This window comes from Phascolarctos cinereus, unplaced genomic scaffold (assembly GCF_003287225.1).
Source record: "Phascolarctos cinereus isolate Bilbo 61053 unplaced genomic scaffold, phaCin_HiC Scaffold_4;HRSCAF=312, whole genome shotgun sequence".
Taxonomy (NCBI): Eukaryota; Metazoa; Chordata; class Mammalia; order Diprotodontia; family Phascolarctidae; genus Phascolarctos; species Phascolarctos cinereus.
Window position 1 is genome coordinate 517,629,824 of NW_027555847.1, and position 14,934 is coordinate 517,644,757.

Below are 14,934 nucleotides of genomic sequence, written 5' to 3' on the forward strand. Positions count from 1 at the left end.
ACTTAATAAACAAGTTTGAAAGACTGATCTTTTTGAGTCTAATCTCTTCCCTCCCCAAACAATTTCCCACACACCCATTGTAATACTTAGAAGTGCAGTTCTGGACATGCCACAGTAGATCAAGAAACTTTAGCGGTGCCTCATTGCTCTAGGATAAAATACAAATTCTTCAGATTGGCATTTAAAGCCCTTTGCAATCTAACTCCAACTTTTTATTTCAGGCTTATTGTTCATACCCTATGCTCCAGCCGAACGGGGCCTCCTTGCTGTTCCCCATGCAGGACTGTCCATCTCCCTGCTGTCTCTGTGCTTTTGCTCCGGATGATCTCCTTTCTTATTTCTGACTCATTGAACCCTTAGTTTCCTTCAAAGATCCTCTCAAATGCTGACTCTTTCAGGAAGCCTTTCTTGTGGTTTTCCAAATTCATTTTACAGTTGTATGTATATTTACGAGCAACATTCCCAAATGTACCTACACACATGTCAGCACATTTGCTTATATGCAAACATGTCATTACTATCTAGTCAAATATAAATTCTTTGCAGTCTGGGCCTGTCTCACTTTGATTTTAAATTCCCAGCACCTAGCATAGTGCTTTCTCATAGTATATGTTTAACAAATACTTATTGACTGATTGGTTCGGAACTTTAGCCTTTCTCACACTGTTCTTCCAAGATCATGCTACTTTTTGTAGCACTTTTTGTCCATTACCTGCCATTGCTTCCATCTTCTGGACATGTCTTTTAAAAATCAAACTTGTTTGCTGAGTTATTTAGTCATCTTCATCAGTCTTCTTTTTTCTCCTCAACTTTGGTTCTCCTTTGTGTTTTTAGAATTTCATCATTATAAACTTTCTATTTCTTCTAGGGTAACTTCCCTTGTAGAACTTCAACCTAGAGGATTCCATCCTAGCCTTCCTTTAAATCCTTTGAAATCTGCCCTTCCAAAATGGAGGCTGCCTTTTTGTCTCTGTGCCTTTTCTCCTATTTTCTATTACATTTTAAGGGATCCTCACTTCCTCACAAGATTCCCATCATCTCCCATCCCAAGAATTGATTTCTCCCTCTCTTTGAGAACCAGTTACAGAACAGCATTTTTCCTTGTCAGTTCTTCCACCTTTTGAATGATGCCATCATCTTTAAGGTAAATCCAGAGATTATTAACTCCTCTGCTTTTGGCAAAGAGGAAGGTCCCACTGTTATCTAGTTAATTGAAACTCTTCAACAGCTTGTGATCTGTCCCTTAAATTCTTTTTTAAAACTTGTTTTATTTTTAATTTATGGGACAAAACAAGCATTTCCTTAACAGTGTACAATAAAAGAAAAAAATTATTGCACATGAAACATGTACCATGTACAACTCGCTATTCCCTCCAAATATACAATAAAGTCGGCATGTAAATTTCTTTTTTTCTTCCCTCCCCACTTTACATATATATATATATATATATACATATATATATATATATGTATATATATATATACATATATATATACACATATATATATACATATATACACATATGTAAAATTATTTCATACATACTTCTATTTATCAGTTCTTTCTCTGGATGCAGAGTCTGTCTTCATATGTTCTTTATTGTTAATTTGTATATTTAAAATAGATAAAATGACTTTGTCTCCTGAATTAGACCAAATGATGTCCATGCTGGTTATCCCCCTGAAAGAGGTGAAGGAGGGGTCTCAAAGGATCCCTTAGCTTGTCAGCAATATCAGTGCCTCCCAAGTGATTGTCAAACCTGTCTGCACCACCCTGTGGCCCCAAGAGATGAATGAGTTCATTGTTAATGCCAGAAGCAAAGTTACAATTTTTAATGATGGTGAAACTTCCATCCTGAATTTCTTCAACCATGTCTATCATGAGGCAAAAATTCTGGTGGACATCATGAAGTCACAAGATGCTGAGGTTGGTGACTTCATTGGCAGCAGAATTCCTGAATCAAGTGCAGTCCTATATGGAAGAAGATTTTCACCCCCAAAACATCATTCAGGCTTTCCACACAATGACATAACTGGCAGTTAACAAGATCAAGGAGATTGCTGTGACCATAAAGAATGAAGACAAAGAGGACCAGAGTTGGCTATTTGAGAAGAGCATCATGATAGTGCTGAGCTTCAAGCTGATTTGCTAGCAGAAGGCCATACTTTTGGTGGATGCCATGGTGATGCTAGATGACCTGCTTTAACTTAAGATGATTGGCATTACTCTAAATCACTGTTGATTAGAGAAATGTAGATTAAACCAACTCTGAAATACCACTTCACACCTATCAGGTTAGCTAACATGACAGAAAAGGAAAATAACAAATCTTGGAGGACATGTGGAAAAATGGGGACACTAATACACTATTGATGGAGTTGTGAACTAGTCCAACCATTCTGGAGAATGATTTGGAACTAGGCGCAAAACCCATAAAACTGTGTATACCTTTTGACACTGCAATACCACTACTAGGTCTGTAGCCTAAAGAGATCAAAGAAAATGGATCAATGATATTCTCAAATATCAAAGACGAATCATGGCAATGGCTCACAGTTTATATGTTCTTGGAAGAGTGGGTGTTCCTGAGGGTGGCAATCAACTCTGATTGGTTAACAGTTAATGAGAGAGAATAAATATAACAATGAGAGGTGGACCTATTCTAATGAGGGGATGGGGAAATGTAACTTTCATTGTGCCATTTACTTCTAAATTGCCCAGCCTTGGACAATCTAATCAAAGAACTTATCTCCACTCATACCAGTGGAGAGCGCAATGGGCTTCCCCACTTGGGTGGGGTCTGAACAAGATTGAGGAGAAAATAATTCAATCTCATTAACAGCAATGTCCTTCAGAGACTGAGCCTTAAATGAGGACTTCAGAAAAAAGGGACAACTCTGGATCTTCCTAAATTATTGGTTACTAATAATCATTACTCTCATGGCAGATGACTTTTCTTTGCTTCTGAGAACACAGTCCTACACCAATTAGTTCATCTAAGGTACCAAGCAAAGTCTCTTTCAAGAATTCTCTTCATTGGGGCAGCTAGGTGGCACAGTGGATAGAGCATTGGCCCTGAAGTCAGGAGGATCTGAGTTCAAATCTGGCCTCAGACCAAACACTTGACACTTACTAGCTGTGTGACCCTGGGCAAGTCACTTAACCCCAATTGCCTAAAAGCTAAAAAAAAAAAAATTCTCTTCATCTTCTTCATAAGATAAATGCAAAAAAAAAAAAGCCCTATCAAAAAGAAGACCTCTCCATCCTCCTTCTGTCTTCTCTAAGTTCTTTCTAACTGTCACGGGAAAACAGCCTCTTTAGCTTCTTTTATATCATCACAGAATAGTCTCTCCAAACTGAGAGTTAGATTATTATAATATTCTACTTGGCTCTTACAAAAAAAATAACAATATCTGTAATCTCTTAAGGAGAGCCCAGTGACACAGGTATTTTAAAAGGTGATGAGGAAGAGGTTTGTACTCTCACCACCTGATGTAGATGGGTAGGAGAGCCCCAGATCCATCAGAAAATGTTGAAAAGGAGTTAGCCTGGAAAGGTGGGTCAGAGCCATATTGCAGGCAGCTGGATTAAACCTAATAGATCATTTTACAATTTTTTTTTTAAATCAGGATCTGCAGAAGTGAAATTATTTGCCTAAGATCACACAGCAGCACAACTGAGTTTCAAGCTCAGGTCTGCTGATCATAAGGATTGTGTAAAATGGGGGATACTTGATCTACCATAGGTCAGAACAAGCTTGATATGAGGAACATTTCCTAATAATCAGAGCTATTCAAAACTGGTTCCTTACCATCATCATTCCCATCCTCTTCTTCCTCTTCCTCCTTCACTCTATCTGAAAAATATAAATATTGATTGCTTATACTTTGCAAGGGATCTTGGGGTTAGATTTTTTCTTCCCTATTTACTCATTCTATCATTTTGTTTTGTTTTTCAAAAAAATGAGACAATTAACTCTTTGTCTTATGTAGTTTTCATTTATAATTCCTTGAAATATAGCTCTGGAAAAGCAGGCTTTGATAAAGCCCATTAAGATTCAAAAGGAGCTACTTGACTATGCCTTTAAACCCAAATCACTCTAGCTCTCATTGATTTACCAATAATAGATTCCAGCCCAAACCTCACTTGTTCGTTGTTTAGGTTTTGATGGCTCAAAGTGAGTGTAAACAGCAATTGTTTCTGTTCTGGCCAGAAACTCTGAGGGTCTTTCCCTCCCAGACTGATTCTTTCCTGAAGGAAACTAAGCCATATTTTGCTGCAATTCTTACCTGGCCTTTAATTACTAAACTTTGCCTCAGACAAACTGAGACCCTAGAAAGACCTTAGCTTAAGAAGGTCAAGGTGTCCCACTGAATGTCTCACCACTGGTCTCTGATGACTGTGGAGGAGAGAGTGAGGCTGAGGAATCTGCACAGCTCGCCTTACTTAAATCCAATTCACCTGCAAATCAAGATGTTACCCTCCTGATGTCATTGGGAAGGAAGGATGAACAACAACAATTCAAAGCTGAAATGGACAGTGGATAGAGCACTGGCCCTGGAATTAGGAGGACCTGAGTTCAAATCCAGCCTCAGACACATAACATTCATTAGTTGTGTGACCCTGGGCAAGTCACCTAACCAATTGCCTTACTGGAAAAAAGAAACAGAAACTGAAATGGACTACTTCAAGGAAAAGTGGGTTCTACGAGACTAGCAGTCATTCGGTGAAGAAAGGCAGGATAAACATGTATAGGTTTTGTTATAGAACATAATTAAAATCTTGTAGCAGTAAGAGTTGGAAGGGATCTTAGAGGCTACCTGATCCAAATCCCTAATTTTAGAAATGTGGAAACTGAGGCCCAAAGAAAGGAAGTGACTTGTTCAAATTCATACCAAGAGTAAGTGGCAGAGTCAATATTCAAAACCATCTACTTTCAGCCTCATCACTCATGCTACTTTCTCACCTGGTGCACTGCCTTTTTATTCAAGCTTAGGCTCAATAAAATGGACTATGAGGCACATTCTGATTCTGAGATTCTGAGTCCTTAAATCCAAAACTCTATTCACTATATCCCAAAGTGGAAAGCATAACTGAGACAGCGCACAGATGAGGTATCACAAAATACAGAGAGATCTGAAGCACAGATATGTGCTGTATTCTCACCAGTGAGAGTAGAGTACAGAGAGGAGGAGCAGAATTTGAGAAAAGTATAGAGAGTGGAATTGGGGCACAACAAACAGCTATATGTGTCCTCCTTTCAGTCCCTCCAGGGAAGAAATTCCTTTTTTAATCTGTAGGACCAACTTCCTGGTCAGCTTGCCCTTGTTTACCCCAGATTCCTCTTATCTCTCTACTCTCAGGTACTGGAAAATGAGGACAATTCCTACTGAAGTCCAAGAGAAGTAAAACAAGGAAATCAAGACCATCTCCTGTTCCTACCTGCCAGTCGAAGGCCTCAAAATAATACATCAGTTAGCAAAATGTCCCCCTGCCACAAACCCAAAGCCAGGCTAGCTGGTTAGCTAGGACACTCCACAGCCCACAGTTCAGACTAACCTGTAAAGGATGGGACTCTCAGTTTGTCAGAAATTCCCCATTGATTTTCTATTTGTCTAAACATATAAGGACTAATCCAGAAAGGACAATTTATGCTCCATTGTCCTCTCCACCACTACTCTACCCCACACCCTAGAATTTATCTGTTCTATCAATATATACTAAATCTAAAAGTGTCCATGATCTGAATCAGTTTTGGCAAAACTTATATAGGCAATCTATTTAATGAAGATATTGTCCTTTTTGTAAAATATTTCCATTAAGTAACTATATCTGATTTCAATATTCAATATTTTTATTGCATTGTAAAGTGTTTTCCAGATACCATGGTAATCTTTGGGAGGTATGTTTAAATTATTTTGTGCAATTGTTTTTTTTTTAAATTAAGCTTTTTTTTTTCAATGAACAAAAATCAATTCCTTCTCTTACCATAGTGGGTAAAAATAAAAAGAAATCAAAACCCTTTTAACAAGTAGACATAGTTGAGCAAAATAAATCCCCATATTAGCCATATCCAAAAAGATATGCCTAATTCTGCACCTAGAATCCATCACCTCTCTGTCAGAATGTAGGCACCAAATTTCATCACTGTTTTTGAATTACAATTGGTCATTGCATTAAACAGAGTTCTTAAGACTTTGAAATTTGTTTCTTTTTACAGTGTAGTTGTTATTATAAAAATGTTTCTCCCTGTTCTGCTCACTTCATTCTACATCAGTTCAGACAAGTCTGCCCAGTTTTCAACAAAATTATCCTTTTCACCATTTCTTGTAGCACAATAGCATCCCATCCAATTCATATACCACAATTTTTTCAGCTATTCCCCAATTGATGGGAACCCCTTTGGTTTCCAGTTCTTTGTTACTATTTTAAAAAGAGCCTAAGTTTTCTTGTTTTGGGTTTGGGGGGGGGGTTGTTTGTTTTGTTTTGGGTTTTTGTTTTTGGGTTTTTTGTTTTGTTTTTTTTCTTGTAAAGAGTCTTTTTTATAGATGCCATCCATCAGTCTGTCTCTAAACTAACATTCTCCCAAGAAGCTCCTGCTATGCTCCAGGCACTGGGGTAAGTGCTAGGAATGCCAAGCCAGGCAAAAAACATGAGTCTAATGGGGAAACAATGAGGAAACAACATGCAAACAATTATGCCCAAGCAAGATATACACAGGATAATTGAAGGTAGTCTCAGAGGGAAGGTACTGAGATTAAGGAACACTGGGAAATGCTAATTTACAAAGTAACTTGACCTGAAACTTGAAAAAAAGATAGGAGATGAGGATGAAAAGTGAGAGTGCTCCAGGCATGGGGAAATCCAATGAAAATACTCAACCAAGAGATGGAGTGTCCTGTGAAAGAAACAGCAAGGCCAGTGTCACTGTCCCACAGTGTATGTGGATGGAAGGTGTAAGAAAACTAGAAAAGCAAAATAGAGGACTATTGAAATATGTGCTTGATTTCCATACAGAAATAATTCAATTTGGGAAAGGGCACTGGGGTATGGGAGACAGCCTGGGATAGAGGATAGAGAAATGGTCTCAGAGTCAGTATTGGTGGACAAGATTCATTATCAGGAGTTTCTTATGCCAACGAAATTACCAGCTCTGAAACACCTGCCCCCTCAGAAAGAAAACTGGGATCTCAGAGAGTTTCAGGGTGAAAGTAGAGAAATTGGTTTAATGAACCCTTGTATCTTAACATCTCTACTTTTCCCTAACCGTTACATAAACTGTCTTTTGTTGCCTTGGCAAGGAAGTTCCTAACCATATCAGGAGTTCAGTCTTCAAATCTAGGTATCAAAATTTTGACCTCTAAACTTCCTTCCAGTCCTGACATTCTAAGTTTTGCCATGTTACAGGCTGACATGGCAAGTCAGTAGCCTTCTGACTCCCAGCCTAGTATTCTAACACTTTTTGTTTTTAAAATATTCAACTCAAAGCCCTGTGTGATGTTTTCCTTGGGTAAACTAGATGCTAGAGATATTAATGTGCCACCAAGAAGTTAGACAGAAGAATCTTCAATGGCTTGGTCATTGTCTAAACTCAAAATTTTCAAAATTCGTGGTTCTGGCAGTCAACATTTAGCAACTGCCAAAAACAATATCCCATGATTATTAGAGAGGTCACAGTGGCCAGGAAGCTTGACTCAGATTCCAGAAGACCTGGATTCAAGTACCATGTTCAACACAGGGTGTAAGTAATTTAATAAGTCACTTAATTCTCAATGCCCCAGCTGACTCTTAAAGTTATTCCCTAAAACAGATAAAATCAGAGCTAGGCCCTACCTGTCCGAAACAACACCAATACCCTATGACCATTAATACTTGTAATTTGTACATAAAAAAAAGACCACCTAGCACTCCTAAATCTAACTGAACGAGTTAGAAGAGACCACTTCAATCTCTCCATCCATACTCATTTCCATATTCATTTTCATGATTTCTGCCTCCTGCTTGTTCTCATTCCAAATAGAATATAAGCTATTTAAGAACAGGTTCTGTTCACTTTTGTGTTTCTGTCCGGAGGCTAAACAAATGTTTTCTGACTGATTATTGGTTGATTCTGTGATTAAAAACACAACGTCACTAAAAGCCCACCCTCTAACAAGACATCTCCACAAGTATCTAGTTCTTTCTAAGCTCAACTACCCCTAAATATTCAAAAGTTTCTAAAGTTTTACAGCAGTGAGCTATTCCTCTCCCAGTTCTCTTAAAGAACAAATTGAATCACAAATGCAGTAATGTTGGTGCTAAGTGGTTTTGACAGTTCCATCAGAGGACATAAACAAACATTTAATGTTGTTCAGCTGAAGACAATGCTGTCAATGTATTGTTTCCAAACAACTTGGAATACACAAAGATCCCTCAAGTAGAATCTCTTATGAGACATAAAACCACTGGCACAAAGGATAATTGAGTTTTACTCCTATCACTGAACATTATCTAATATTCCTTAGGGTTTTTATGAAGCCAAGGAATCATCTATCCCAATCATGTTTATTCCTGAAAGCACGGACACTGGTGTTACAGAAAGCAAGATCGTTATTATGGCAGAGAAAATCTCAAGGGAGTAAACAAGATCATTCATTCCTAGGAAAGAGCTGCAACTCACACGCACACCTCATAAAGAATTATACTTTTGGTTGCCCTAATTAAAAAGGCAACTCAGAGGACCAGATAATATGACTTTAGAAAGACCGCCAATGTCATGATAGTTTATGGTGAAAGCTTATTAATCAGTTTGGGACATAAAACATTGAAATTGGAAAGGACTTTTGAGGTCCCTTCATAGGGCACATAGCAAATCAGCTGTGAACCAAAATAGAACCAAGGTCTCTAGGCTTCTAACAAGTGTTCTTTCTACTACACTATGTTTTCTTATAATCTGGAACTTTTCGCATGCTCACCCAAAGGCCAAATTATTTCCAAGGTTCTTTACTCTATTATTCAAAGGCATTGGCCACTACTTCTATCTTCTGATTCAAGGTTATATTGAGTTTTCACAAGGAAAGAAGGGAGGAAGAAATGAAGGAGGAAGGAAGGAAGGAAGGAAGGAAGGAAGGAAGGAAGGAAGGAAGGAAGGAAGGAAGGAAGGAAGGAAGGAAGGAAGGAAGGAAGGAAGGAAGGAAGAAGGAAGGAAAGAAGAAGAAAGGAAGGAAGGAAGAAAGAAAGAAAGAAAGAAAGAAAGAAAGAAAGAAAGAAAGAAAGAAAGAGAAAGAAAGAAAGAAAGAAAAGAAAGAAAGAAAGAAAAAGAAAGAAAGAAAGAAAGAAGAAGAAAGAAAGAAAGAAAGAAAGAAAGAAAGAAAGAAAGGAGGGGAGGGAGGGAGGGAGGGAGGGAGGGAGGAAGGGAGGGAGGGAGGAAAGAAAGAAAGAAAGAAAGAAAGAAAGAAAGAAGAAAGAAAGAAAGAAAAAGAAAGAAAGAAAGAAGGGAGGGAGGGGGAGGGAGGGAGGGAGGGAAGGGAGGAAAGAAAGAAAGAAAAGAAAAGAAAGAAAGAAAGAAAGAAAGAAAGAAAGAAGAAAGAAAGAAAGAAAGAAAGAAAGAAGAAAGAAGAAGAGAGAGAGAGAGAGAGGGAGGGAGGGAGGGAGGGAGGGAGGGAGGAAGGAAAGAAAGAAAGAAAGAAAGAAAGAAAGAAAGAAAGAAAGAAAGAAAGAAAGAAAGAAAGAAAGAAAGAAAGAAAGAAAGAAAGAAAGAAAGAAAGAAAGAAAGAAAGAAAGAAAGAAAGAAAGAAAGAAAGATAAAATGTAAGAAAATGAACCTCACACTCTTCCTCTCAGAAGTAGTGTACTTCTGGGAAGAACAGAGGGATGGAGGAAGGGGTGTATGTGTATGTGTGTTGGGAGAGAGAGAGAGAGATGAAATTTGAGCTTATCTTCTTAAGCTACTTGGTATCTCTAATAAAGGCTTATTTGGAAGGTGATGGAAACAGTTAGTGAAAGGAGGTTTGGGGCATCCACCTGTGTATTTGTATTATTTGTACTACCTTTGTGTTCCATTCACATGGGTGAGTAAAGGTTAATCATAAAACTAAATTATAAAACTAAAAATAAAAGCATCATTGGTCAAAGAGATAAATGATTAGATAAGCAGAACGTAACTGGGCAGGTGACAGTCATGTTCCAGGAACCCAAATTCAGTAACACATCAGTTACCTTCATTAGACATGTTTAAGTAACCATATGATATAGGAAAGAGCTATACTTATAGATGTGCTCAATCCTTCAACCAGTTAGCTAATAAAGGATCATATTAGGCCCCAGCAACAAATAATAGTGGCTGGCTTTTTAATAGTTATTTAAAGTTTGAAAATTGCTTTGCTAATGAGGAAATTGAGTCAGACAGAAGTTAAGTGACCTGCCCAGGATCATATAGCTTGTTAGTATGTTAAGCTTAATTTAAAAGAGTCTTCTAGGCTCCAGGCCCAAGGCTCTAAACAACTGTACCACCTAGCTACCTCTCTTGGATTTAGAATAATAGATTACTGACCTTAAAGAGTAAGAATTTACATGTGCATATGCATATGTATAAATATATGCATGTGTGTGTGTGCATATGTATGTATATGTATGTATGTGCATGTGTATATGTATGTGTATGTATGTGGGTGCATATATATGTACACATGTATATATGTATAGACATATCCCCTTCTCATTCTTTTGGAAAATGTTCTAGGATACCAGGATTCTGTTTTTTACAATGAGTTAGCTTTTTCCAGGGCAGTGAATGGTGACTTGGGGAGGGGGGGAAATCATTCACTTCCAAGATGGGAAAACTTCACATTTTTTTTAAGTAATTCATTCTCAGAAAGTGAGTCCTGATGGCTAACATGGAAATATATTTTGAATGACAGTACATGTATAATCTATATCAAATTGCTTGCCTTCTCAAGAAGAGGGGAGGAAGAAAGAGATTTTGGAACTCAAAAGTTTAATAAATGAATGTTAAAAATTGTTTTTACATATAACTAAAAAAAAAAGAAAGTTCTTCATTAAAGAGAAAGACCTTCTTTAATCATGAAGTCTGGTTAAACAAGTGACTATGTATGAACTGGAGTGTTTCAACTTATATTTATAAGTGTCAAATGCTATTGTTATTATTTTGGCATGATGCTAAACTGAGAATCCAGCCCCCACCAGCTGATTGTTTTCTTCTTTCTTCAGTTAGGAAAGGCTCAAAAAAAAAAAAGAAAAAGAGGAAACCAGACAGATAGACTGGCTTTGGAAGGTCTCTGGCTAATATATCTCAACTAAGTATATTGAGCAGATTAATGGTCAATCAATCAATAAATAAGCATTTGTTAAGCGTCTACTCTGTGGCAGGCTCTGTACTAAGCACTAGTAGTGTTAACCACCTTAGAAGCCATTGCTTATAGTACCCTATAGGATAACACCTGCTATTTATCTAAAATATAAGGATCATGACTTCCCCAGTAGGTCCACTCCCTCCATGGATGCTTACCACAACATCTCTTGGTTTCAGAAGGTGGCTTTGGGGAGTTGCCATAGTTAAAGAATGCAGCACCCAGACACTAACTTGGTAATGAGCTGCTCAGTCATTCAGTCATCAAGTGAGGATTATTTATTATTTACTATATGACAGACACCGTGCTAAGCTCTAAGTATATGAAGACAAAGATATTGCCTCTTTCCTCAAGGATCTCACATTGTAATGGGGAAGATAATGTGGAAAAAAAACTATGCCATTTTAAAATATCCAACCTGGTATGTGGGCATGAGACATACCATCAATCACCAGGCCTGTATTAGAAGCCTTTCCAGTTGAAAAGGATCTGCCAATGCTTATACTTCATTAGCATGAGCTTCAAGAATCCAGTAGCCTCCATGCAAAGGTATACTAGTAAATGTTTAACAACTGGCTTTCCAAAGGGAAAAAATGTGTCCATGACACATTTTAAAGTTTAATCTTTATTGTTAACTTTTTATCCATCACTTCCTTAAATCTAGACGACCAACAAAACCATAAATCAAGCCCTGACTTATAGCATTTGTTGATTTCCATGGTGTAAATGATCACCCTGAAAATTTAGCAATCAAGTCAGAAGTTAGTCTACATTGGTTCCAAGACTTTCCTGGTTCCATGGCACAAGCATTCATTAGTGGAGGTTAGGATGCTGGATATAAGATAGAGGTGTCAAACACACAGCACTGAGTGCAGCCCAAACCAGATTTAAATGGACTTAGAAAATATTTAGCAAAATATTAAAGATATACAATAAAACATAGATAATACATTTTAAAACAAAGTCAATGCACACCCCCTAGAGATCCTTATGTATGAATTAGTGGTCTCTATTTTAATTTGAGTTTGGTACCATTGATGCAAGAAAAGCACAAAATTCTAGATGAAAATCCAAAATGATACTACAATGTGTTTCACTTTTACCTTGGTAAACCCAATGCTGAACACAGTACTTTGCATATAGAAGGCAATTAACAAATGAACACCTCTGACTGAATGAGAATAACAAAATTTGCAGTGTAGTAAGTGCTTTCCAGGGTGAGTTGAAGATGAAGGGATGATATCTAAAAGATAAAATTAAGGGGTGAGAGAGAATTATACTGGGAGAAGGAGAAAGGGAGAGATAGAATGGGGTAAATTATCTCATATAAAAGAGGCAAGAAAAGAGTTTTTACTGTGGAGGTGAAGAGGGAGGAGGTGAGAGGGAATGAGTGAACCTTACTTTCATCAGATTCAGCTCAAGGAGGGAATAACATACACACTCAATTGTGTATAGAAATCTATCTTACCCTACATGAAAATAGGGGGGAAGGGGATAAGAGGTGGGGGGGTGACAGAAGGGGAGGGCATATTGGGGGAGGAGGCAATCAGAAGCAAACACTTTTGAGGAGGGACAGGGTCAAAAGAGAGAAGAGAATAAATGGGGGGTGGGACAGAATGGAGGGAAAGATAGTCTTTCACAATGTGACTATTATGGAAGTGTTTTACATGACTACACATGTATAACATATTCAATTGCTTGCCTCCTCACTGAGGGAAGGTGGGTGGGGAGGGAGGAAGGGCAAGAATTTGGAACTCAGAGTTTTAAAAATGAATGTTAAAAATTGTTTTTACTGGCAACTGGGAAATAAGATATACAGGCAAAGGGGTATAGAAATCTATCTTGCCCTGTGGGAAAAATAGAAGGGGAAGGGGATAAGACAAGGGGGAAAGTGTGATGGAAGGGAGGGCAGATTGGGGGAAGTGGTATTTAGAATGCATGCTTTCTTGGGGTGGGGAGGAGGGGAGAGATTGGGAGAAAATTTTGAACTTGTAGAAATTAATTAATTAGTTAATTAGTTAATGGAAAAAAAGAACCAAGAAAAAATAAAAAATAAGTGCTTTCATATATGATATCTGACCTTTCGAGTACTTTTATGCAGCAGGGGTCATTTGGCTCATAAGGCAAGTGAGGCTGAAGGAATTAAATGAGCTGTTCAAGGTTATATGGCTATTAAGGAGTCAGAATCAGCTTTATTTTTGTTTCTCTCATATAAATAAAGAAATAGAGAATGCCACTTGAATATAGCTGTCCTGCAAGGTAGCACAGGGATGAGGTCTGTGGGTTTGGATCCAGATGACCAGCTTCCATATCCTGCCGCTCTCACTACCTGAGTGATATTGAACAAATCCCTCTATGGTGTGATGTATAAAAAGTTTGAGAGACATAGTTTCTGGGTAACTCAGCATTTTATTAATAATGATAGCGTATTGTTAATAAAAGAATAAACATTTGGATGTCTCTCTAGACCAAAGAATCGTGGAACCCACTCAATGTTTGGAGGAATGGGTGTTCCCTGAGGGTGGAAATAATTCTGACTAGTTAGCAATTAATGAGAGAATGCATATTATAATGAGAGGTGGACTTATTCTAATGAAGCTCTCGGCGACACAACTCTGATTACTCAGTTTTGGTCAAAAAGAATTGCAATTGCATATAACCACATCACCCATCTGACAAAGGGAGAATCCACATTTTCCCAGACCTGTCTGTGTACAACACTATGGGCCAGAATCCATCAATTCACCTAATTTTACCTTGCGAACAGATATGAGTTCTCCCTCTCAGTATCAGCTCTGCATTTCAAAGGCTGCCTGAATAACCCACAGGAGATGATTTCTGAATGAGGAAGTAGAAAAGGGGAAATACCTTGGTCCTAATTCAATAATTAATTATTAAACACAAGAGAGAAATGGTCATTTCTCTGAATGGGACTCAGCTTCCTCATCTATGATATTTGGAAGGTCTCTAAGATCCCTTCCTGCTCTAAACCTAGAATCCTAAAATAAAAATAGAATTAGGGCTTCATTTATACCCACAGATTTAGATGTCTCTGAGTTCTCTCTACAGCAGCCGTTGCTATTCCCACTTATATCTGCTTAAGTGCTGTGAAATAAATACAAACAATGAAGACAGCCTTATGCATAGACAGTGGGAGCTGAAGGGGGCATTAGAGATTTTCTAATCCAGGCTCCTGATTTTACAGATGAGAAAAACTGATGAGTCAGGAGGAGAGGTTTCACTAGATGTCAAAACAAGGCCGGAGCAAGGGCTGGGAAGCAGGTTCGATAATACCTCTTTTAATGTACACAAACAAAAAAATGCAAGGGAAAAAAATTATCATTACTTCTACCACCATGCTGATTACCTCATTCCTGTAAAAGTTACCCTCAATTTTCTGCTACTCTGCAATCTAATACACAAGAACGTTTCAGTTAAGTAAGTTTTGATAGCTATTTGAAAATTGTGGAATCATATAATTACACGTGAAAGGCTTCTTTAGACGTCCCCTAGTCCAAACCCCTCCTTTTACAGTTGAGAAAATTGAGGCCCACAGGAGCTCAGGAACTTGCCCAGTGACACACA